General features: G+C 45.8%; 1 long non-coding RNA gene across 2 annotated transcripts in view; it reads right to left on the reverse strand.

The window, feature by feature from the left end:
• Positions 1–26,258, reverse strand: part of LOC129386834 (uncharacterized) — a 77,679-nt gene that overhangs the window by 33,625 nt on the left and 17,796 nt on the right. The window contains exon 1 of one of the 2 annotated variants that reach the window (XR_011889855.1): positions 12,007–12,901. The exons of the other annotated variant lie outside the window; for it this stretch is intronic. This is a non-coding gene — a long non-coding RNA (uncharacterized lncRNA). Of the gene's footprint in view, positions 1–12,006; positions 12,902–26,258 lie in introns of those variants that run through there. 2 annotated transcript variants of the gene reach the window in all.

Genomic DNA, 26,258 nt, shown 5'->3' on the forward strand with positions numbered 1-26,258 from the left:
CGTCATACTCCTGAAACGTAAACTCCACCGTGTCAGTCGTCCAGAAGGGTCCCGGAGATTCGCAAGCCAGCATAACGAGTGATTATCAGTTACAACTTTGAATGGGCGGCCGTAAAGGTAAGGTCGAAATTTGGCCAGCGCCCATACTACGGCAAGACACTCTTTCTCCGTGCTGGTGTAGTTGGTCTCCGTACGCGATAGTGTGCGACTTGCGTAGGCGATCACTCTTTCAATACCTTCCTGCCGTTGTACAAGCACCGCACCAAGACCAAGGTTACTGGCGTCTCTATGAACTTCCGTGTCCGCCTCCTCGTCAAAGGTGGCCAAAACTGGTGCTGGTACCAGACACTGTCGAAGCTCTCGGTGAAGGCAGTCTCTTGCTCTGAGGACCAGACGAACGATACATCGTCCCTCGTCAGGCGAGACAGCGGCTCCGCCATCTTCGAAAAATTTTCGATGAAACGCCGGTAGTATGCGCAAAGGCCCAGGAAGCGTCGGACACCTTTCTTGTCGGTCGGTGTTGGAAACGAGGCGACAGCTGCAGTTTTCGCGGAATCGGGGCTAACGCCTTCCGCGCTGACCACGTGTCCGAGAAACATCAGCTCCTTGTAGCCGAAATGACACTTCTGAGGCTTAAGGGTGAGGTTAGCCGATCGGATGGCTTCGAGAACTTGCCGTAGTCGTTTCAGGTGGTCGTCAAATGTCGCCGAAAAGCCGAAAAAACAACCACGTCGTCAAGGTAGACGAGGCAGCTTTGCCACTTCAGACCAGCGAGAACGGTGTCCATCATTCGCTAGAAAGTTGCTGGTGCCGAACAGAGACCGAAAGGAAGTACTCTGAATTCGTATAGGCCATCTGGAGTGACGAAAGCAGTTTTTTCGCGGTCTCGTTCATCGACCTCAATTTGCCAGTAACCGCTCTTTAGATCGAGAGACGGAAAATACTTAGCTCACCGCAACCTGTCAAAAGAGTCGTTGATACGTGGTAGTGGGTACACAACCTTCTTCGCAACATCGTTGAGGCGTCGATAATCAGCACAAAAACGAAGCGTTCCGTCTTTTTCATTCACTAGAATGACCGGGGAAGGACCACGGACTGTGCGAAGGCTGAATGACACCATCATCTAGCATCTCCTTGACATGGGCTTGAATTGCCTCACGGTCTTTCGGCGAGACACGATAAGGCTGTTGTCTGATGGGATGTGCGTCGGCGGATGTCCTTATTCGGTGCTTCGTGATTGGCGTTTGGCTCACCTTAGTAGCCCGAGCGAAGCACGCGCGGAATTCGTTCGAGTTCCTGCAGTGCGCTCTTTTGGTCGTCCGTAAGCTCGGAGTTTACATGGATGTCTCCGAGCGAACCGTCGTCTGTGTCCACTTCAGAAGCAAAGCACTCGACGATGTCCGTTGATGGTTCGGCGTAGGCGATGGCAGTGCCACGAAAAATGTGCCGATGCTCAAAGGTAAAGTTGGTAACGAGGACCGTTGCCTGGCTATCACGAAGTTCCACAAGGCTTCGCGCTACACAAATACCTTGTGTGAGCAACATAGAAATGTTGTCTTCTACAATGGCTTCACCGTCTTGTAGCTCGTCGGACTTGACCGTAACCATAACACTCGCACGCGGCGGTATCGTGATGCTCTCGTCCGAAACGCGAAGTGCGGATCGGTGTCCAACGGCGCCGGTCTGTGTAGCCCTTTGTGCCGAGAAAGTGATGCAGCGCTCGCGGAGGTCAATAATGGCGCCATATTTCCGGAGAAAGTCCATCCCAAGAATTAAATCGCGCGAACACTCGTGTAGAACAAGACAAGTGGCGAGAAAAGCAGCCCCGCGAATTTCTACTCTGGCCGTGCATAGGCCAAGCGGTGTGACGACGTGGCCACCTGCCGTACGAACTGGTGCCCCGTTCCAGGGCAACGTAGCTTTTTTCAGAACGCTCGCCAGTTTTACACTAATAATAGAGTAATCGGCGCCGGTATCTACAACTGCACTCATTTTTCTGCCGTCGATCAACACAGGTATGTCCAGTGAAATCTTGTTCGCGGAAACTGGTTCTGGCGTCATCGTGTTTTCGTTGTTCTGCGGTCGGCACGATACGAGGTCTTGAGCGCGTCGAGTATCAGCCGCCCCGCCTCGGAAGGTCGCTGACGTCAGTTTTCCCGGCGTGGACTTGGGGATAGCCTTTGCGTCGTCCTCGAGGTGGTATCGCGAGCAGGGAAATATCGCCGCGGTGAGGTTGAGCGTGACTGCCGCTGCGATGGGCTCGGCCTGCGCTGCCGTTCGAGGAATTATGCGATGTCGGGTGGCCTTTGGCCGAACCTAGGTCGAGGTTAATCGACAGAAAAACCTCGCAGTCCGAGTCGTCGGTAGCGGTACCCCCGATACACACGACCAGCTTCGCCGCAGTGGTAGCACAGCGGTTGTCGATCGGGTGCTCGCCAAACCTCTGATTTCCTCGCGGGTGTTCGTCGATCGTCGAAGTACGGTAGCGGAGTTGTCGGAGCGGCTTGCGCTGATTGCAGTGCGACTGGCGGCGCCACATAAGTAGGTGCGAAAGCTTGGACGGGGCTCATTAAGGTTTCTTTGCTTTGCTGTGACGTTCTATTTATCGGTGCTTTTTGCTTTCGCAATAAAGTGTGTGTAATCTCATGCAGTATTCATGTACTCATGTGACCCTGTCGTTTGTTCAACCGTATTTCTTTCTTATTTTATTATTTGTTTCTACACAGTGAATTGTTGTTATGCTTCTTTTACTAGTATTTATAACAGCAGCTGATTTAAGACCGTAGATGCACACACACCTGACCTCTGTACACTGTTCGGTTTATTTATGTTGGCGTGCTGTATTTGTTATGCGCCTCGTCTGCCAGTATTCGGGGGTGCAGACCTCGTCAAGCCTGATGAATGGCTTTTTGTCTGTACCCACCAAGTCTCTTTGATACTGAAATAAATTGATTGATTGATTGATTGATTGATTGATTGATTGATTGATTGAATGATTGATTGATTGATTGATAAGTCTTGCGCCGGGATTCGCTTGGCAGAAGTGGTGCTTCACTGCTGGAAAGGGATGCCTGCAGTGCCTGCTGTACTTCTTTGCGTACGACGCTGGCGAGGGAGCTGACTGGAGGTGGCGACGTACCGTGGTGCTTCTGCAGCTCGTCGCGAATCCACCACTGAGCGAATCAGCTCGCAAAGCAAGGCAACGTCGCACCCGAAGCCAACCGGTGTATCTGGAGTACAAGCGGCATTTACTTGTCGGTTGTACTAGTTCGACCGTTGCTGAAGGGTTTTCTCCATCGCGATGGCTTCGGTGAGGAACTCCGCAGCAGTCTTGGGCGTATTCCGAACAATACCGCCAAAGAGCTGCTCCTTTACGCCTCCCATCAGATAACGCACCTTCTTCTCTTCTGACATGCTCGGACCGGCACTCTGAAAGAGACGCGTCATGCCCTCCACGCACATCGTGACGCTCTCATTGGGCTTTTGAATGCGTGACTGAAGGGCCCGGTCTGCTTTTTCCCGACGATCGGGGCTGGAGTAAGTATCAGTGGCTTGCGCTGGAACTCAGGCCAGGATGACAAGGCACTTTTGCGGTTCATAAACCACGTGCGAGCACCATCCTGGAGGCTGAAGTATACGTTCCTGAGTTTGGCGTTGTTGTCCCACTCGTTAAACGCAGCCACGCGCTCGAACTCCGCCAGCCAGTCTTCAACGTCTTCAAGTGTGTCGCCATGAAAGGCCGTCGGCACTTGGGGTTCAGTAGTGTTAGGTAAGTCGGTGTCACCCGTTCCGTAGAAGTCGCAGTGGTTGCAGTCATCCGTTTTTCCTGGAGGTTTCCGAATTCTGGGGCGAGGCCTCGGATTCGCCGGCTTGTGCGGTGAACTGGAGTCAAGTCCAACTGTGGGGCGAAGTTCTTCCTGCCCAGTGCGGTCTCCTACATAAGTTGAGCGTACCCAGCAAGCTCCACCAAATTGTCGCGTATACCCTGCTGGAGTATGCAAGCTGAATGAAGATACAAGTGGTTGAATTTTACGAAAGCGTAGGCGGCGACGCGCGATGCCGAGACGAACTTCGTTCTCCTCTCCTTAAGGCCCTTGCTCCGCCACACCATGTGGCAATATCGTCACCTCCTTCCTGCGACCGGGGATTTTCAGAGCATAGTTAGTATCTGAAAGTTTGTCCAACATTTTAACGGGCCCGTCCCAGTGAACTTCAAGCTTGTTCTTTCTTGAAGGTTTGAGGATCATTACCTGGTCTCCGGCGTTAAACGTACGAAGCCTCGCATTCTTGTCGTAATAGAACTTGGCGTTCTTTTGAGCTACTCCCATGTTCTTTTCGACTAGTTCTTGGGTTGCGCTTAGCCGTTCCAGCAGATTTAGCAGGTATTCAACCACCGTTGGACTCTCTCCTCTTTCCTCCCACATCTCTCTTAACACTCTCAGTGGAGAACGGACTGTCCTTGCATACACTAGTTCTGCTGGCGAGAACCCTGTAGCCTCAGGTGGAACCGTTCGCAAAGCAAACAAAGTTGCCGGAAGACAGTTCTCCCAGTCCTCCTTGTGCTCGTAACAGAGAGCCCGCAAAACTTGCTTTAAGTACTGAATGCCACCTCTCTACACTGTTTGACTGAGGGTGATAGACGGAACTGTGCCTCAACTTTACCCCGTACTTTTGCAAGAATTTGGAAGTCAGTGCGCTGGTGAATACTAACTGTTGATCCGCCTGAATTACGGCTGGAAACCCAAGTCGTGCAAATACTGTCGAAAGCGCGTCTACTACGTTGGCGGATCTGAGGTCTTTCAGAGGGATTGCTTCTGGAAACTTTGTAGCCGGACACAGCATGGTAAACAAGTACCTGTAACCCGATTTTGTTTTTGGTAGAGGCCCTACCGTGTCTATCCCAATTCGTCTGACAGGTTCTGTATTTAAGGGCACTACTTTTAGTGGAGCATTCCATGTCTCTCCTGGTTTACCCGAGCGCTGGCAGGCGTCGCATGATCTTACAAAGTTTTCTACGTCTTTGAAACAACCAGGCCAGTAGTATTCCATAAGCAATCTTTCCTTTAATTTGTTTATGCCTAGGTGGCCGGACCACCCATTTCCATGACACAGACTCAAGAGGTCCTCCCTGTACTTAGTAGGTACGACTAACTGATCTAGAATCCTACCCTTTCAATCTTTGTAGTGCCGATACATCAATCCTCCTCTCTCTTGTATCGTCACGTTGCGCCTAGCAATGCCTTTTTTAGCTGTGTGGTGTATTTTAGCTAAGCTGTCATCATTCTTTTGCTCGGCTGCCAGTGACTCTGTCTACACGTAAGAGCTGATCAAAGTTCTTTGAGGCCGGTGACAGTAACGACCCTGTCTCGCTTGCGAGTGCATCAGCGGGCTATTCCTGCAGGGGTGAACTTTGGCACCCTAGTGATACGCTCTCATTGAGCTGGTCAGCTGGCAGGCTTTGCTCAGCTGTTTTTTTGTCCCTCGGGCCTAGCTCGGATTCGGGTATTGAAGTTATCTCTTTCGCTGCTTCCGCTGGAGCAGCTTGTGCATTTTCAGCCGAAAGTGACGCGATTTGACGAGCTTGGCCTCGGGTCAATCCTGTACTATGCCCTCTCCCAGTTTAAGCACTTTGTCACGCAGTAACCGATTCGAACGATTTGAAAAATGTGAGGGTACTGCAGTTACAAAAAAATGGAAACTGCCGCTTCAGTCACTAGCTCCCCGAATGGTCCATTGATTTTGACTTTGGCCATGGGCGGACACACGCTGTGTTCTTCTACAACCTCTTTGATCCATGCTACTTCTCCAGTGAAGTCATCTACCGTCACGCAAGACGGATGGACAATGTCCATCGGGGCGGCACTGTCTCTTAGCACCCGGCGTGGTTTGCCATTAAGTTGCAGGTCGTGAAGATATGGGCTTAAAAGTTCCATATTCTCGTCTTTTTCATGTACGTAGGAAAAAACTACGCTAGGCTTTCCGCAGTTCACAGCGATATGTCCCAGTTTGGGGCACTTGTAGCAGCGGATCGGTCTAAAATATTCGAATTTTTTATTCTGCTCTTTTTGTATGGTTTCCCCGTTAGGTTTCTCCTAGCTCTTTTGTGCGGGCTTTTCCTCCACGTCTACAGGCTCCGGTCGTCTAGTCTGCGAACCCCTTTTGAACAGAAATGGTTTCCGCGGTCCATTTCAACCGTCCCAGTTTCCGTCCTCGGCGTTCAACTTTCTACGCGTTACGTACTCTTCGGCTAATTCAGCCGCCCTTTACAGTGTTTACATTCCCTCTGTCTTGCACCCACAGTTTCACAGCTTGGGGGATGGTTTTATAGAACTGCTCTAGACACATGCATTCAATGATCATGTCTCTGCTGTCGTATGCTTTCGCACTTTTCAGCCACTCGACCAGGTTGGCCTTTAAGCCGTATGCAAACTCCGGATACCCCGTCGCTATCTTTCTTGCCTGTGCTCCTGAACCTTTGCCGAAAAGTTTCGGCTGAAAGATGGTATTTCTTCAGGAGACTAGCCTTAACTTTCGCATAATCATATGATCTTCCGCACTGAGTCTGGCGATTACTTCCGCCGCCTCACACGGCAACATAGAGGGCGACCGCTGTGGCCATGCACTCGGAGCGAAGTTCATCTTCTCGCAAGTCCTTTCCAAATTTTTTCGGAACAAGCCTATGTTGGCCCCGACCTCAAATAGCTTTAGTAGCCTGCCCATGCGGTATGATTCTGCCTCACTTGACCGTCCCAGAGCCCCTTCACTTCCTTGAGACAACTCCTAACGTTTGCTTTCAAGTTCAAGTCGCCCTCACCCCTGCGATAACCTGGTCGGAGTCGGCACAGTACCGTGCCTCCATCAGCGATTCCTGCCCCTTCAGTCCCGCTCCTGTCTGCGAGGTGGACACTGGGCACCTCCTCTGGACTTGCCCTTCTCTACATGCCCTCCACCAGAAACACCTGCTTCGATGTGGACCACCCCCAGGTCGGCCTCCAGATGTAGAAAGTTGGATCTTTGGGCCCCACCACCGGACATTGCTGGACTTCCTCCGCGAATCCGGAGTGTATCTACATGTTTAAATATTTATTTATGCCAGAAGGCACGCTGTCGCAATAAAAAAAGTTGCATTTTTCTTAACTCGCGATCTTTCATCGCGTTCTTCTCTCTCTCTGTTCCGTTCTTCTCTGTCCTGTTCTTCTCTCTCTCTGTCCCGTTTCTCTTTTTTCGGAAGTTCTAACCCCATTTTAATTTTTTCCTCACTGGCCTGTTCAAAAAGTATCTCCAATAATTCCGATTTTAGCATTTCCTTGCGTACATCTAGGCCCAGTTCCTCACCAACAATCAACAATTCCTCTCTCAGCAGTGTCCTTAACTCCATGATTGCTGCTTTACTGCCTTGGTCCTGCTCGCTAAACCTACCTAGGAAAACACAACGTGGTTGACAATCAACAATCTAGCTTCCCTACTGTTCTAAAGAGAACAACCACAAAATGAAGCCTAGAGAGTCAAAGCAAGAACCAAGCACTCACCGCTGTCAGCCAGTTGTAAGGGTTGGGGGCTCAATCCCATCGCTCGCAACCCGTTGTCAAGATTGGAGTCGGGCATGAATTAGATGGTAGCTGGCCCATGCCGTCGTCCAACTTATCCACGCTGAGGCCGTTGTTGAAGAGAAGGACTGCTTCACATCGAGAACCAGGCATATGGGTTTTTTACAGTATCTACATCAGGATGCTGCGGTTCATCAATCTAGCATGACTGCGAGAGAAAATACATTGAGTAGCCGCATAAGCACTCTGTCTTCCCTAGATCCCTTGGTGAGGGAAAATGTTCGGCAAGCCATCGTAGCCGAGCCGCCTTTTAGCTGGAGGGCTTACACACACACACTTCCGCACAGGTTTCACGGCCCCCACCGAGGCCAGATGGTCTTCACAGAACTCGGGGCTTACGTCTGGAAATGTGCGTGGTACGCTGCCGCCAAATACTTTCCCTCGGGAACTTCCCCGCTCACGGCAGACTAGGTCGGCGGTGGCGTGTTAAGTAACAGAGCCTGGTTCGTCGAACTCATCTCGGCAATCCCGCGACGTAGAGTCGCGGCCGCGGCGTATTGTCCTCCGCACACAGAAGACTTAGTGGCCCCGTTTGGCTAGAGGATGACGGTGGCTTTCCAGAAAACGTCGACGCCGCTGTCGCACCTGGCTGGCAAAACTTTGCATGTAGGCACCTCAGCAGGCCGTCCTTGACAGCCTTGACCTGCCTTAAGGAAAATAATTCCGCACCAACTAGCTCGGATCCAGGCGCTTGTTCATATATGTCTTCTTCACCTAGCTTCTTTCCTCAAAGTGTTCCCCTAGACCCTTCCACGCTTCCTTCGCTCATCGTTGAAGCCACATTCAATGCCAGATTATTTACCTTCGCCATAAAAAGGACCTACGTTCCACCGTTGGTCGCACCACCAGTTGGACTTTTACAGCCTTCTCACCACCATGCTCTGCTCCTTTGCCGCCTCCTGAGATCTGAGTCCTTGAGGCAAATCCGTTTGCTGAAAGACTGCCTGTTTGTAGCCTGTGACCAGTAGCCCTTCCCCTCACCCCTTCCCCCCCCCCCTGGACAATCCCTCGCCAGGTTTCGTGAAGAACTTCAGACGGTGACACAGGCGTCGGAATTTCTTTAAAAAGAAAGCTCTTCCAGAACTACTGAAACAACGACCTTCTGAAAAGCGTAATAGTAGAGCGAAGATAATAGGTGATGCCGACGTGTCCAAGGTTGTAGAAGACGTCCTTAGCTTGAGTCCCAAGTTCTGTATTGCCTCGAGGCCATTCAATACTGAGCTCCTCGCATTGGTGCGACCACAGTCAAGAAAGCCCCCCCCCCCCCCTCCCAACCTGAAGCGGATCGCATTACCTGGGGCAGCGTTGATGGCCTCCCACAAAAGTTAACGAAGGTCGAATAGCGTGCCGTTTCTGAGGTGGTGACAGTACTAAAACAAAAGAAGCTAAAGCTTCTTCAATTGGACAACGAGGGCGGCTTTGTCATGCTCACCTTTGATGTCTACTGCAAAAAAGCGGATTGCGCTATCAACGAAAACTTCGTTCCAGCCAAAAGGTTTCTCTCGAGCAAGGCGAAGAAGAAAGTGCTCGAGCTTTGCGAGACTGCGGGCTCGTCAAAGCTCGCCTCCTCTGCGAAAACTTCTAAATTTCTGTGCCTCACCGCCTTCTTCACTGTAAAAACCCGCAAGGACTCCCTCCTGTTTCGAGTGATGGTGACGGAGATAAGAACTTGGCAGCAGTGTGTGGGGCCTTTCCTTCAACAAGGCCTCTCGCTGCTGAACGTCGACGACCCGTTTCTCGTGAAAAGGCCAGGTGACGTATCTGAATTCCTCGAGGCCTCTTGTCAACCTTCCATATACGCATTTTCCGCAGGCATCAAGGAGCTCTATTATTCCCTGCCGCACGCTGCGTTCGTCGAAGTAGTTCAGGCTGGCATTGACGACTGTCTGGCTATTTGTTTCTACAACACTGTCGCCAGCCGAATTAACAAATTTAATGACTTATTAGCCTTACATGTAGCGCCCACGGTTGTTAATCTCAACGGCAAGTTCTTCGTGCAAAAGGCCACATTTTGTTATCAATCTTCCTTGCTCCCCTCCTCTCTTTCTTTCCCCTTTCCTGACTGACTAGCCTTTGGTGCCCGGAGTGTACAGCTGTTTCAGTGTCCTACACTATTTTTGTTCGCACCCCGATTATAGCGCTTCTTATGTTTTTATACTCATCATTTTATTCTTTGATGATCTCTTGGCTAACACCTTTTACCGATTCATGTTTTCATAGTGTAATCATAGCGTTCTGCAGGCACGTGTAGGTATGATAGTGCGCGGTGGGGCATCATCTCACATAGTTAGCCATTCAGTGAATTATCATTTGTTGCGGCGCATGCGACATGAATGGTGAATGTATATGTACGGGGATTCTTGCAAATAAAATCAGTTGGAAGTAGCGCCTTGTCTCTTGTTCCCGCCGTTGGTGTCTGTGCGCTTCAGCTGCCTTAAGGTAAATAAAAAAAATGTTTTGAAATAAAATGTTCAAGCAGCTTTGGACAAATATTAGCAGTCGAGACAGGGCGATAATTTGATAAATGGTCCAGACCGCCGTTTTTGAGGATAGGAATCATTTCAGCTTGCTTCCACACCTTAGGGAAAGAACCGCTATGAAGCGAAGACCGAAAAATTATTGTGAGGTATTTTGAATTCCTTTCGGCGTACCGGCACAGAAACTAACTTACGATGCCATCAGGCCTGGGACATTTTTTAGGTTCAAATTTAGCAAGAGATTGAGCTCACTTTGTTCGGAAATTTCCAAGTCTGAATAGGGGGCCTATCAGGTATCACAGAATATCATAATATTCTGTGAACATACATGCAAAATATGCGTTGAAACTCTCAGCGGATGCATATTTCTTAGACAGTGCCATTGAGTGATCATTGGACGATGTGTTGATATATATCCAAAATTTGTCAGGTGCTTCTCTTACAAGTCTCGGGATTGTGATGCCGAAAAACTTGTGTTGAGATTCTTTTAGGAGTTGTTTGAGTTCGTTACCGAGACGTCGAATGGATGATCGAAGCCGAGTTCTACAATTAATCTTACAATTCATAATTTTCCGTTTTAGTTGTCTTTTCTTAGGTGTAATATGTCTCTACTTATCCAAGGATTTTTATTACTAGTTTTCTAAATACGCTTACGCATGTACTATTGTATACAATAGGTGACCAAATTAAAAAAATCACTCCCAGAGAAAGTCTGGGCACTCGTTAAGCTGACAAAGTTCAGAAAATGTCTCGGAAGAGTCTTCTAAATATGTTAGTGCCCAACGCCAATAGCGCAAGCATAGTTTAAAACGACATTCATGAGGGGAAGGCGCGTGGTGCGGGGGGAAAGGTGTAAAGACGACACTACTAGCTTATGGTCAGAGATACCACACTGGTTTCAGTCAAATAGAAAAGGCCTCATGTGATTCTGCATAAAACTAAGGTAGTGGATAGATGAAGGACGTACACTGATTCTTGTATGGTCGCCCACCACCTGGCTTAAACTAAAGCACAAATCATGTCCTAGTACTTGTTCATAATTTAGAATTTCTGTTCCAGGAGAGTAATCATTTCCGTTTCTTCCAGGTAGGATGAAGTCCCCCATGAGTATAATATCACCATGTTGCGTATTGTAATCCAGAAAGTGTCGCAGGCTTAAAAGAACTTGGACTGGTGAATTTGGTGGTGCATAATGCCACCAATGCGGACGGCGTGGTTATCTAAAATTGTCTTGGTGCATTCAGCCTCAGTGTCAACAGGAGCAAGGATTATAGCGAAATTGATATTATTGCCAATCATTACCGCAACCCCACAACATTTACTATCCCGATCTTTCCTAAACTTTACATAAGAATTTGGTGTAACTTCGCTGTATATTATATATTTATGAAGCCATGTCTCGGCAATCACTATACTGTCTAGTTCATGCTCTAGAATAATTGCTTCGATATCCTCGACCTTATTTAGCATGTGTTTTGCATTCACATTCAATATTTTTAAGTTTCTGCTTTCCAAAGGTCACTCAGAATCATTCTGTGGGAGCACAGTACACTCGTATCGCTTATTCGTGTGTCGATTCTCTGCATAAAGAACGTTGTTGACTGTAATTTTATCGTGTACATGCCTAACTTTGGCTCCCCTTATCCATATCTTCTGTGGAGAAGCCCATAGACTATTACGTATTTACACGATTATGCAGGCGAGTCGAGCGCCAAGCGGTAAGTTTTAACGCTTGTTATCCACTGAAAAGCTGTCACAAGAGAAAGGTAAATACGCACATGTGCCAATACTGCGCCTAATGTGACCACCTTTCGTCTGGTTTCGGGTGCGCTACGTCTTTTGCGTCTATTACGCGGTGTCAACCAGCCCGACGTGCAACTTTGTGTCAAAACTACGTAGGGCCTGAAACTGTCTGAACGCACCTGTTCAGAAACAAGCAGCGGTGCATCGTCCCGTGGTGGCGTCATTTGGATAGAGGATGCACTGGGAAGCTCTTGTACGCACGGCTGCGAAAACGTTCTGTGAAATTTTCACATTTTGATATAATATTCAAAACAGTATAGTGCCCTCAGTAGGCCGAAAAAAATGAAGCAAAATAAAGTGGGAGAGTGAACATGCTGTAAACCCAGCTGTGATATCAATATGAAAAAAGAATACAGCGGCGTCTCCTTTGCAACTATGAACAAGTGGTCACTTAACGAGTTGCCGTAAAGGGTTTATTGTTACACGCACGATCATAAAGCGTTGCGTGTACACATCATTGCATCTTTTGGCATTTGAAACCTAACATTGGGATACAAACTGCCACGTAGTTTGGACGAAATCGCGTCAGACGTTTTCAGAGACTTGTCATAGAAGAAAATGCGTGATCGAAGCCGTCAATGTAATGAACAGTCTCTTCGAGTGGATGCTGCCTCCTTTATTAATTCGTGGTTGCGTTAATATATCGAAACTTCATGCGCCAGCTACGTTTATCAATGGCGCGTACTAGGTGGTCGTGAGTGCAGCGCATAAAGCAAATTAGGAACGAACGCTTCGCAAACGTCTCCCGCAATGCACAAACATCTCAATACTGCGACCACACGTTGAAAGCCACTCTTTCCACATTGAAAAAAAAAAAGAACTAAATTAGGGGGTTATCACTTGCCAAAACCACGATCTGATTATGAGGCACGTCGTAGTAGGGCACTTCGAAATAACTTGGAGCTCCTCGCGTTCTTTGACGTGCACCTAAATTTAAGTACACGGCGCCTTCGTATTAGGTTCCTATCGAAATGCGGCCGCCTCGGCCGGCATTTGTTCCCGCAACCTCGTGCTTAGCAGCCCAACACTATATAGCCACTATGCAACTACGGCCTCTTTTCCCGTTAGTTTAACGAAACGAGAGCCGCGGACGCCAAGGCATTGTCTGCGCATTCTAGGCTGGGCTTCTACGTAAAGTGAGCTAACATTCTGTCGCATTGCGTGCAGTTTTTATCGCTTATAAGACCCGAGGCATGAATAAACTACTTTATGCAGCGTCATGTAGTGAACCCAATGTCAAAAAATTGGCATGAATATAGTACATGCAGGGCAATTGGAGGAATTAGCGAGCATTAAATAGGATGTAATAGAGCTGAGTGAGGTTAGCAGGACGAAATAAGCATATACAGTGCTGAAAAGCGGGCACGTCCTGTGCTACCGGGGCTTAGTGTAGAGACGAGAACTAGGAGTCGGATTCCTGGTGAATAAGGATATAGCTGGTAACATACAGGAATTCTATAGCATTAACGAGGGGGTGCAAGTTCTTGTTGTGAAACTTAATAGGAGGTAGAAAGTGAAGGTCATACAGGTCTACGCCACTACATCCAGTCATGATGACCAGCTAGTCGAAAGCTCCTTTGAAGACGTGGAATCGGTGATGGGTAAAGTCAAAACAAAATACACTATACTGATGGACAACTTCAAGGACAGGGTAGGCAAGAAGCAGGCTGGAGACTTGTCAGTGGGGGAATATGGCATATGTTCTTGGAATAGCAGGGCAGATTTATTAGTAGAGTTTGCATAACGGAATAATATGCGGATAATAAATACCTTCTTCCGCAAGCGGGATAGCCGAAAGTGGACGTGGAGGAGCCCGAATGCGGAGACTAGAAATGAAATAGACTTCACGTGCGCTAACCCTGGCATCATACAAGATGTTGACGTGCTTGGCAAGGTGCGCTGCAGTGTCCATAGGATGGTGAGAACTCGAATTAGCCTAGATTTGAGGAGGGAACGGAAGAAACTGGTACATAAGAGGCCGATCGATGAGTTAGTGGTAAGAGAAAAAATAGAGGAATTCCGGATCAAGCTAGAGAACAGATATTCGGCCTTAACTCAGGAAGAGGACCTTAGTGTTGAAGCATTGAACGAAGTCGTATGTGCATCAATAAGGAGTGTGCAATAGAAGTCGTGAGACAGGAAACCAGTAAGCTATTGCAGGAGACGAAAGAGGTCATTAAGAAACGCCAATGTATCAAAGCCTCTAACTCTACAGCTAGAATAGAACTGGCAGAACCTTCTAAGTTAATCAACAAGCGTAAGACAGTTGACATAAGGAAGTATAATATTGATAGAATTGAACGTGCTCTCAGGAACGGAGGAAGCTTAAAAGCAGTGAAAAAGAAACTAGGAATAGGCAATAATCAGATGTATGCGTTAAGAGACAAACTCGGCAATATCATTACTAATATGGATGAGATAGTTCAAGTGGCTGAGGAGTTCTAGAAAGATTTATACAGTACCGGCGGCAGTCACTACTATAATGGAAGAGAGGATAGTCTAGGAATTTGACATCCCACAAGTAACGCCGGAAGAAGTAAAGAAAGCTTTGGGAGCTATGCAAAAGGGGAAGGCAGCTGGGGAGGATCAGGTAATAGCAGATTTGTTGAAGGATGGTGGGCAGATTGTTCTAGAAAAACTGGCCACCCTGTATACGCAATGCCTCATGACCTCGAGTGTATCGGAATCTTGGAAGAACGCCAACATAATCCTAACCCATAAGAAAGGGCGCGCAATGACTTGTAAAATTATAGACCGATCAGCTTACTGTTCGTCGCCTACAAAGTATTTACTAAGGTGATCACAAATAGAATCAGGAACACCTTAGATTTCTGTTAACCAAAGGACCAGGCAGGATTTCGTGAAGGCTACTCAATAATAGACCACATTCACACTATCAATTAGGTCATAGAGAAATGCGCAGAATATAACCAATCCTTATATATAGCGTTCATTGATTACGAGAAAGTGTTTGATTCAGTCGAAATCTTAGCAGTCATGGAGGTATTACGGAATTAGGGTGTAGGCTAGCCATATTTAAAAATACTGATAGATATCTATAGCGGCTCCGCAGCCACCGTAGTCCTCCATAAAGAAAGCAACAAAATCCCAATAAAGAAAGGCGTCAGGCAGGAAGATATGATCTTTCCAATGCTATACACTGCGCGTTTGCAGGAGCTATTCAGAGGCCTGGATTGGGAAGAATTGGTGATAAGAGTCAATGGGGAATACTGTAGTAACTTGCAATTTGCTGTTGATATTGCCTTGTTTAGTACCTCAGGGGGCCAATTGCAATACATGCTCACTGACCTGGAGAGGCAAAGCAGAAGATTGGGTCTAAAATTAATCGGCAGAAAACTTAAGTAATGTTTAACAGTCCAGTAAGAGAACAAAAGTTTCCGATAGGTAGCAAGGCACTGGAAGTGGTAGTTGAATACATCTACTTAGGGTAGGTAGTGACCGCGGATCCGGATCATGAGACTGAAATAATCAGAAGAAGAAGGATGGGCTGGCGTGCGATTGGCAGTCATTCTCAGATCATGAGCAGCAGGTGGACATTATCCCTCAAGAGAAAAGTGTATAACAGTTGTGTCTTACCGGTGCTCACGTACGGAGCAGAAACCTGGACGCTTACGAAAAGGGTTCTACTTAAATTGAGGGCGAGGCAACGAACTATGGAAAAAAGAACGATGGGTTTGACGTTAAGGGATAAGAAAAGAGCAGATTGGATGAGGGAACAAACGCGTGTTACTGACATTTGATTTGAAATCAAGAAAAAGAAATGGGCACGGACAGGGCATGTAATGAGGAGAAAAGATAAGCGATATTCATCAATGTTTACGGACTAGATTTCAAGGGAAGGGAAGCGTAACAGTGGGCAGCAGAAAGTTAGGTGGGCGGATGAGATTAAGAAGTTTGCAGGGACAACATGACCACAATTAGCACGTGACCGGGGTAGTTGGAGAAGTGCGGGAGAGGCCTTTGCCCTGCACTGTGCGTAACCAAGCTGATGATGACGATGGTAGTACACGCTAAACAGAGTTTGCGTTTAATGTATTTTCTCGCTGTTAATAAATCTTGCAGGTACGAACACACACGTGGAAACCCAGACATCAAGGCAAAAGGTGACACCGGAAAGCGTGGCATGACACGAGTGCTATTGTGCGCTTCCGTTTAGTGGCAAATATGTCTCACACCAAGTTTCAAGTTTAGGCACCCACCGTGATATCCCTGGGAGTATGGCGTTGAGCTCATGCACAGAAATGAAGAATATCTCCTTGCGGCCACGAAACTCTGCAAACGGTTAAGAATGCAATCACTTGCCAGGCAAATTCAGGACACAAAATCCTTCATTACATGTTTCTTTTTCTGCGAAGACGCATAAGGATGGCTGCCCCCTTCGTGTGATTATTTCAGAAAAGGAATCATGGGAGAAATGTTTGGCTCTTTATCTGGAAGATAAGTTGGCTATGCTAAAACTTCAAGGCACATTCCTAGGCAAGAATTCCACGCAGGTTGTTGAATATTTGCGGCACTATAACAATGGAAATGTGTCGACCTTTTCGGTCGATATAAAAGACATATTTTGTTATTTGCCGCAAGATACACTACTGTTTCGTGTTGCACATGCAATTGACAGGTTAGGTGCGGTTTCCTTACAAACATCTGTGGACCTATTAGAGGTTTTCCGAAATTGCTTGAGGTACCTGAGATCTGCCTTTGCCACTTCGGACAAAGATATTCTCTGCCAAAAGCTAGCAGTTTGCATTGGGTAATGTATTACTTCTGTCCTTTTTGATCTGTTCTTAGCTATACATGACATGAAGACCATAAAATGTCTCGAAGGAACAAGTCTAATCCAAATTTTTAGATTTGTAGACGACTTTCTAATCATCATTGACCACGCCAAAGAAGATTTTCATCAGCCAGCTGAAAACGTGCTTGACATTTACAAGTGAAACTTAACGCCTTTAATTTTTACGCATTAACTGTCTGAGCAGAATTCCATGAGGTTTTTAGAGCTGCGACTAAACTTTTTAATGATCATGTATGTTGAGGTTATGAACAAAGAGCCAGAAAAACTTTATTGCCCGCTGTATCTGCTCACTCCGAGCTCGTGGAACCTAGCACTGTTATTTACCGCTTTACTAACGCCCTAGCAAAATCTAGTCAAGATATGCTCCAAGAAAGCCTCGCACTTCAAATTAGATGGCTGTCTGACGCGGATACCCGGGACCTGTTCTGGTCTCTGAGGCTGAGGCCCTGGCGCAAAAAATTAAAACAGTGCAGCAACCTGAGAAGCAAGATATGGAACGCTCGGTTGGCGCTAGAAAATAGCTTTTATTTCGAATAACCACCAAGCTTCCTGCAACTTTATAAAGATTCGAAACCGCGTAGGGGTCGCCGTTCGGTTTTCGGCTCCGTTAAAACTTTCAATACTGTGCAAGAAAACAAACCCGTGCAATAGCAAAGAAAAAAAAAACCCCATGCTAGATTCAACACCAAAAACGTTTTGTCTCTTGCGACGAGGGTGTCGTTTATCGTGTGCCGTTGTCTTGCGGACGCAAATACGTTGACTATACTGGCAGGTGCATAAGCACCAGACTAAAAGAGCACAACAAGAATATAAGTGACCTTAATGAGGGCCACTTTAGCTTACACTGCGGTAATTGTTATAAGTATACGGGTCATCGTATCAAGCCACGCATGCCTGAGTTCGAAAAAAGCGGGATTGTTTCTCGACAAAAGGATCAGTGCATCGACATATTATTGAGGCGGTCAAGATTGCTCGTGCAGGAGAGTGGTGTGTAAGCATGCCATCGCTTACATCGACCAAAAAAGAGCTAAGGTTCTTAGAGGGTTGATGAATAGGGGCTTGGGGATATCAGCTTGTGCCACTCATGATGATTGTTGTTCTTATCTTTTCTCCTCTGTTCTTCCTTTCCTGCTGGCACTTCGTATGTATACATATGCATAGCATCGACAGTAGAATAAACAGTTGGAAGTAAGCGCTCTTTTCACTCAGTCTCTATCGTCGTCCCTTCCTTATGTTCCGCGCTATTACATAAGTCATGCAGTTTTCCCCAGGCTTTATTTTGTTTTCTAAGTGCATTTCTACAATCTTCATTCCAACATGACACACGCCGTCTCCTCAGAATGTCATTAGTTTTTGGGACACTTTGTAAAGCAGCAATAATTATGAAAGCAGTAAAACAGGCAACCGCATCATCTTCACTAAAATCCTTGGGAGCGTTTCGGGGCAGATGGGGCATCTGCTTAAGCTTTTCCCAGTCTGCAGATGCTACTTTTCATTGAGGGGCACATGGTGGAGGATCGCGTTCCTTTGTAATTGTGAGACGGATAGGTAAGTGATCGCTGACATAGAGATCCTTGATTACATTCTAATCTAAATGGAATACTTACGTCGAAGAGGGTATGCTTAGGTCCATGGAGCTACGTGTGTTCTTTTCGTGGCTGTAAATTTTGGCTTTTTCTTGTTTAACAGGCATGCGCCCGAAGAGAAAATATGTCCTTCAATTAATCGGCCTCTTGCTTCGCACCGGATACTTTGTCAAATAGTACTCTGTGCGTTAAAGTCGCTAACCGGTACATAAGGTTGAGACCGTTCATCTAATAATTCCTGGAGTTCAGTTTTACAAAGTCGATAATTGCAGTAAACTCTCAGTTGTACGAACGTCAGTTTATCGAATATTTCAGAATAACAAACTTTCTAATAACAGAATAACAGTTTTCTTATAGATTCTATGCAAAAATGTTTCACTTAAACGAATTTTGGAACAGTCAATATTTTAGTTTAACGAACTCGCTCACAGGACCAAGGCTTGCACTGCATTGCACTGCACGGCACTGCAGGCGCAACCGATGGGCCTTGGTACTCATTCTGTAACCCTAATGGTCCGACGGTTGTCTAACCGGCGCATTACATGACCTGCACAGCTACATTTTTCCCTCTTGATGTCAATTAGAATATCGTCTATACCCGTTTGCTCTCTGATCCAAACTGCTCTCTTTCTCTCTTAGCGTTATGTCTAGCAATCTTCGTTCGATCGCTCCTTGCGCGGTCCTTAACTTGCTCTCAAGTCTCTGCCCCATATGTCAGCACTGGCAAAATGCACTGATTGCACACCTTACTTTTTAATAATAATGGGAAGCTTCCAGTCAGGAGCTGGCCATGTCTGCCGTATGCGATACAATCTATTTTTATTCTTCTGTGAATTTCCTTCTCATGATCAGGGTTCCCTGTGAATAATTGACCTAGGTAAACGTACTCCTTCACAGTCTCTAGTGGCCGACTGGCGATCCTGATCTCTTGTTCCTTTGCCCGGCTATTTATTACTATCTTCATCTTCTGCATATTAATATTCAACCCTACTCTTAGACTCTCTCTCCAATCATTTGTTGTAACTCGTCTGCATTGTTGTTGAATAGAACAATGTCATCGGCAAACCGAAGGTTGCTGAGATATTTGCCATCGATCTTTACTCCTAAGCCTTCCCAGTTTAATAGCTTGAATTCTTCTAAGCACGCAGTGAATAGCTTTGGAGAAATTGTGTCTCCCTGTCTGACCCCTTTCTCTACAGGTATCTCCCCGCTTTTCTTGTGTAGAATTAACGTAGCTGTAGAACCTCTGTAGATATTCTTACGCGAAGGACGAATCAGTAAGACGAGAAACTATTTACAGATTATATTTACAACAACGTTTGCAGCGCTGACCGGTTAGATTCACAGCGCGAGCCCAGTTCGTTCTTCCTCCTCTTTTCTGGAGTGATGGCGCCTACGCGCCTCGTTCAAACAAACAAATACCACACGCATATAGCAATATTTTCCAAGCTTTTGACGTAAGTGTTCTGTACTCCTTGATTACGTAGTGCCTCTACGATTGCTGGTATCTCTACTGAATCAAATGCCTTTTCGTAATCTATATAAGCCCCATAGAGAGGCTTATTGTACTCTGCAGTTTTCGCGATAACCTGATTGATGACATGGATGTGATCCATTGTAAGGTATCTCTTCCTGAAGTCAGCCTGTTCCCTTGGTTGGCAAAATCCAGTGTTGCCTTTATTCTATTGGAGATTATTTTGGTAAATATTTTATATAATACTGGGAGCACGCTAATGGTCCCATAATTTTTCAATTCTTTAACGTCTCCTTTTTTGTGGATTAGCATAATGCCTGCATTCTTCCAGTTTTCTGGGACCCTTGCAGTGGATAGACACTTCGTATAAAGAGCCGCCAGTTTTCCAAGCATTATGTCTCCTCCATCTTTGATTAAATCGACTGTTATTCCACCTTCTCCTCCCGCTCTTCATCGTTTCATGTCTTGCAGGGCCCTTCTGACCTCATCGCTAGTTATAGCAGAGTTTCTGTATCCTGCTCATTACTGTTTCTAAGTGAGGTATCGTGACTCCTCTGGGTACTGTATACAGGTCAGCTTAGAATTTTTCCGCTGCTTTTACTATATCTTCGAGATTGCTGATGATATTATCCTTCTTATCCTATAGTGCATACATCATGGTTTGTCCTATGCCAGGTTTCTTTTTTACTGGTTTCAGGCTGCGTTCATTTTTTACGGCTTCTTCAGTCTTTCTCATGTTATGGTTTCGAACATCAGTTATTTTCGCCTTTTTGATCAGTTTTGACAGTTCCGCGAATTGCGTAACGCTGTGCGGCCGCCAGTCCCATACAACCGCGTAGAGCGCAGGACTCTGCGATTCTAGACGTACTGCGCTCACCGCGAAAGGTTAGAAAAACACCCACATAAGCACAGCAGAGAAGTGGCTAGGTGAGGCGGTTCGACCGATAACTATAGAAGCGTCATTCAAAACAAGTAATTGTTCTCCACTTCCGGCGGCGTTTTCTCTACTTCCTTTTTAAATAAAAAGATTTTGATCCATAAATATTCTCATAAACAACGGTTACCTTCTTATTATTCGATTTTGCTTGCTGTTTGGTTGTTGCCTTGGCTCTCTCCCTTAGTAGATCGCTTGATTTCTCAACTCCTTGCGATTTTTGTTTCCAGTTGCCAATTTTGCACGAGAAGTGCTATACAATTAGGGAAAAACAGACGAGGTAACGGACAACAATCATCTTGCTTATGGGTTTAAGGGTTATTGCAGGGTTTCATGATGGACGCTATTTCACATTATTTTATTTCCCACCTTATCTAACCCATATCACGTGTACATGGTTCCGGGCATCTGCCAGCGTCGCGGCGAGCCGTAACTCAAGGAAATAATGAATCAAAGGCATAAGTTAAACGCAATTGGCGTTTTCTCCGGCCGCAACTCGTTCCATGAGAGTACAGACCAGCTGAGTAACAGCCGCATCCCTCTCCTGGTCCCAGGATCAGCCTAAACAAAGAAGGTTGAACTAACAAAAGCAACAGCTATGCGCGTGACGGTTGAATAGATGGTGACAACTGAACGCATCTCGAGTTAATCGCGCGGGTGCGGAATCTATGAGAAAACTGTCCTTCATATTACAAGAGATGCCGATAACTACCACCATCTAAAAGGAGTGAAAAAGGCAGCATAATGCTGACCGATGAACAGCTGCCAAGTCTCAACATTGATCTGGCGGCGCTTTAGGAATGTGTAAGGAGTGGTGGCGTGGGTGAGGAGGGATGGGGGGGGGTACGCCACTTGATTTCGGGGGGGGGGGTCCCGGGCCCCCCGAGGCCCCCCCCCTGGGTACGTGCCTGTTAGTCAGTATTAAACTGCAGAAATATCCTTTAAATCAATTAGCTCCACCTTTTCAAAAATAAAGCATACAAAGGAATGTTAAACATAGAACAAACGTGTGTAAACTCACCAAGTATTGAATTACGATCGAAGAGGAATATGCGCCACGTTACTGGTCAGCAAAGGCATTTCTGGCTCAAAACGCATGCACTTATATGGCAGAGGTTACCAGATGAGGTGCTAAGCATGGGGCTGGGAACATAGATAAATTTTTCAAGAAACTTTTTTGTGTGCCATATTCCATGACAGCAGCTCATTTGATAACATGCTGTACAGCGTATGGATGTTTCTGACTGAGAGTACAGTGCATTTAGAAATGTGGTGTATATTCTCATTGAAGGTCGCAGGTCTAGCTAGCTTTGCTTATATTTCACATAATGTTATTCATGTATGGGCTGCACCCCCTTGTTTCTTAACGTGTCTTGTAGTGATTTTGCAGCAATATCCTGCCTGATCTCAAAGCGGTACAGAGGCGCATTATATTTCCTATTCGGTTGGCCTCCTCACGAAAGTAGTTTCCTGGTGCTGTTGGGATTGATCCGTTACACTTCCTCACAAATAAATAAAATTAAATTTACATTATTATGTAATGTGTAGAAAATGAGTTTAAAACTGCAAGGAACATTGCAAGGAACAAATTTCGTGACTTATATGATAGCTTTTCATTCCCATTACAGTAAGAATGCTATACTTAGGCGCAGCTTGCATAACTACATAATTAATATGACTAGTTGAAAATGCAATCGAATTAAGGTATAGCATGGCTTCAGGCGCGAACCAAAGATCAAATGTGATGAATATGATGCATCAAAGGCGACATAAGCATAACTATAGGCAGGGAAGTACACGAAAAAGAGAAGCGAGGTGTTTTTTTTTTTCCATGGCACCGCCTGGTGGACCTTTTCCCGGATCATTTTGCAAGCATCCAGTTACATGCCAACTTCCAAGCCAATGTGTTGCCCCCCTCAGTCCGAGTTGGTGCACATTTCGATATTACGATGTCATTTTCGCGTGGAACTAAGCAAGACAAATATATCCGGGGCTACATCAAGGCTGATTTTGTAGCTATTAACCAAGAAGTGTCTGAGTACTTAGATACTTTTTGTTCCAATTTTGATAAGTGTAGTCTACAAGAAAATTGGGATTTCTTCAGAAACCTAGCCTCTGATCTCACTAAAGCACATGTGCCCCTTCGGCGTGCACGAAGCAACAAAAAAACCCCATGGTATAATATGAATCCCAAACGCTTGTGTAATAAAAAGAAACGTCTTTCCCGCATGGCCAAGTTGCAAAACACTTCAGATCGCTGGGAAGCTTATCAAAATGCAGAAGCAGAGTATATAAAAGCTGTACATACTGCTAAGAATCATTTTCATAACCATACATTACCTGAGCTTTTATCAAGGAACCCAAACCAATTTTTGCGCGTAATCAAATCTAACGAAAGTACCAAACTTTCAATCAACAATGAGTCTGGTGAGCCGCTACCAGCATCTGAATGTGCACTTTCCTTTAGCAATATTTTTCCCGCCAATTCCTCGGGAAGCACCCCCGTGCCTGTTAACACAGTTGTGTGCCGTGAATATTGCCCAATGTTTCCTATAATTTTTGAATCTGCTAGACTTGTGAATTTATTTAATTTTTTAAAAATATCGTCATCATTTGGTATTGACAACACTAACTCAGAGTTTCTCAAGCAGACATGCACATATTCTTCTCTCTTTTTGCACAAGACCTTTCAGCAGTCTCTTGATCAAGGAATCTTGCCGCTCGATTGGAAAATCGGTAAGGTGGTTCCAATACATAAGGCTGGCAATAAACACTGCGCTCTGAACTACCGGCCCATTTTATTAACAAAGATTCCGTGTAAACTTACGGAACATATATTGTACTCGCACATAGCTAAATTTTTAGAATCTAATTCATTCTTTGCATCGGCCCAACATGGTTTTAGGCGTACGTTTTCCCGTGAAACCCCCTTACTTATGTTCACACATCACCTGCATATTATACTTGACAAACACTTCACGATAGACGGCATTTTTTTACTTTGCGAAGGCCTTTGAAAAAGTTAATCACGCCTTACTAATGTAATCTTCTCGCTCAATCTCTAGTGTAACATACTGTCTTGGCTCAAATGCTTTCTAACAAACCGCCTCCAATACGTCACAAATAATTGTCATTACTCACATGAAATAAATGTAAGATCGGGAGTACCACAGCGTTCAGTTTTAGGCCCAGTTTTGTTTGTAATATATATTAACGATTAGCCTAACTGCGTTTCTTATGTGCATTTGTATGCCGACGACTGTGTAGAATACAGGGAAATGCGTAACGATGACTATAATATATCTTGCAGACAGACTTAAATAATATTGCAAGTTGGTGCGATAACTGGCTCATGAACTTAAATCCTAGCAAATTCAAACTAATGACTGTATCTCGGCAGTACGATAGCTCCTCAGCATACAACCTAGGTGACATCGAGCTCGGCCAAGTATCATCATATCGGTACTTCGGGATTACTATTACCTACAATATAACATGGAATGCACATATTAATTTGACAAGTTGCAGTGCTAACCGCACACTGGGATACTTACGACAAAACTTTAATAAAGCCCTACTTCCCCTCAAAATGCTTCTATACAAAACTCTTGTGCGCTAGAAGTTAGAATACACCGCCTGCAATCTGGAAACCTCATCACGCAAATTTAATTAGGTCTCTAGAATTAATTAAGAATAAAGCTGCACGGATAATTCTTTCTATTTACCATCATACAAGTATAACAGCAATTATTTATCTGCGAACCTGCATTCTGATAGCCCGGCTTAATGATCTCATGTATATTTTCTCCCCACTCCTTTCTTTTTCTTTTTAGATGTGTCGCGATGCCTGCAATTTCTTTTGCATTTTTCACGGTACCTTTCACCTTTCTCCTGTTTTCTTTTTTTTTCTCCCTTTCCCAAATTTCTCTTACGCTTATATTTTGTCACTAATATTGTATAAAATTTTGCCACTAGTATTGTATAACATGCTGTGTTTATTTCTCTTCAGTTCAGCGATATTTGTTTCAGTGCCATTCTGTTATATTTCATTTCACTTTCACAATTTGTCGCTAATACTGTAAAAAGCTGCACGTTTCACTGTGTCCTTTTCTTTGTTTATATGTTGCCACCCACTCCCCTCTGCGATGCCTCGGGGATTGAGGGTATCGAAAATAAATAAATAAATAAATAGTGTCAAGCTTGACAGACTTTCGGAAAGTGCCAGGCAATCCCGGCTGCACAGCAGAAGAACTATGGTGAACCTTTCACCGCACCGTGTCGACCCTGCCGAGGCCTCCGTCCTGGAGCTAGATATGAATTTCAATGTCGCACCTGCCTCGGATGTCAGCAAGGCTGTGTGTGTGCGGCGGACTGCGCGGTTAACCAAGTTGACCCGTCCCGTCGTGACGAGGCTCGCACCCGCGCTATTGGTGACCTTTCTCGACAGCACCGCAGAAAGTTCTTTTCCCTTCTTTCTGATGAGGAACAGAAGGCTGTCAAGCAACTTCCGGCGAACACTGGAACCGTGATTCTACCCATTGACAAATCGAATGCAACGGTACTAATTGACACGGCTGTCTACAAAAGCAAAAGCTCACTTCCTGTGCTCACATGCTTACTGTAGGGTGGGACTTTCTCTCTTCAGCGTCTGGTTAGATATCATCCCGATAATGCCTCGTTCATTTGATAGAGACGAACAATTAAGATGATGTGTATCATTGGCGCCTTCGCTTACAAACTGCTGACGATTGTGTGCCACCTGGCCACGGGCAATTTCTTGTAGTTAAGCCTGGCATCCCCGATGGAGACATCCATGTGTGCCTTGAGCTTGTGGGCTATCCTTGAGCTATCCCCTATGGCATAGCACTAGTACCCAACCTTGTTCGCTTCGCCAACGATACCGCCACTTTGGCTGTACTCAGCGCAACAATGAGCCAGTAGCGTTTTCTAAAGGCGCTGTTGTAACGTGCGTCGTTCACACTGAGCCTGTCTTTGCTTACCTTGAATACTGATGTTCGATAACCACTTACCGCTATAGATGCAGTTCCAGCTTCTGTTCTCGGTAGTGTAATCAGCACCGATCTAATGCCACAGGAAACGGCGATGTTAATAGCGTTATTATCCAAGCGTGAAACTTCCTTCGCCGTGCATTCTCCTCTTCTGGGACATACATTTACCATGACTCATTGCGTACACACAGACGGAACTTCTATCGTACGTCGTAGACTATATCGAGTCTCTTCTGCTGAACTCCAGATCATCAGAATTCACGTTGCCGACATGGTGACACGACGCATTATCGGCCCCTATTCAAGCCCTTGGTCACCACCTGTCACTCTTGTGCGTAAGAAAAAAAGGTGGGTGCGATTTTGCGTTGACTACTGTGCCTTCGTCACAATAACCCGGAAAGATGTATATCCATTGTCCAAACCGATGATGCGTTAGATTCATTACATAGAGAGGAGCTTTTTCCTCCGGCCTTGATCTACACTCCACTTTCGCGAAGCCAACAAGAAAAAAAAAAAAACCAAATGAACGATACGAATACCTTTCAGCCTACA

The sequence above is a fragment of the Dermacentor andersoni genome, chromosome 8 (genome assembly GCF_023375885.2).
Source record: "Dermacentor andersoni chromosome 8, qqDerAnde1_hic_scaffold, whole genome shotgun sequence".
NCBI classification, from domain to species: Eukaryota; Metazoa; Arthropoda; class Arachnida; order Ixodida; family Ixodidae; genus Dermacentor; species Dermacentor andersoni.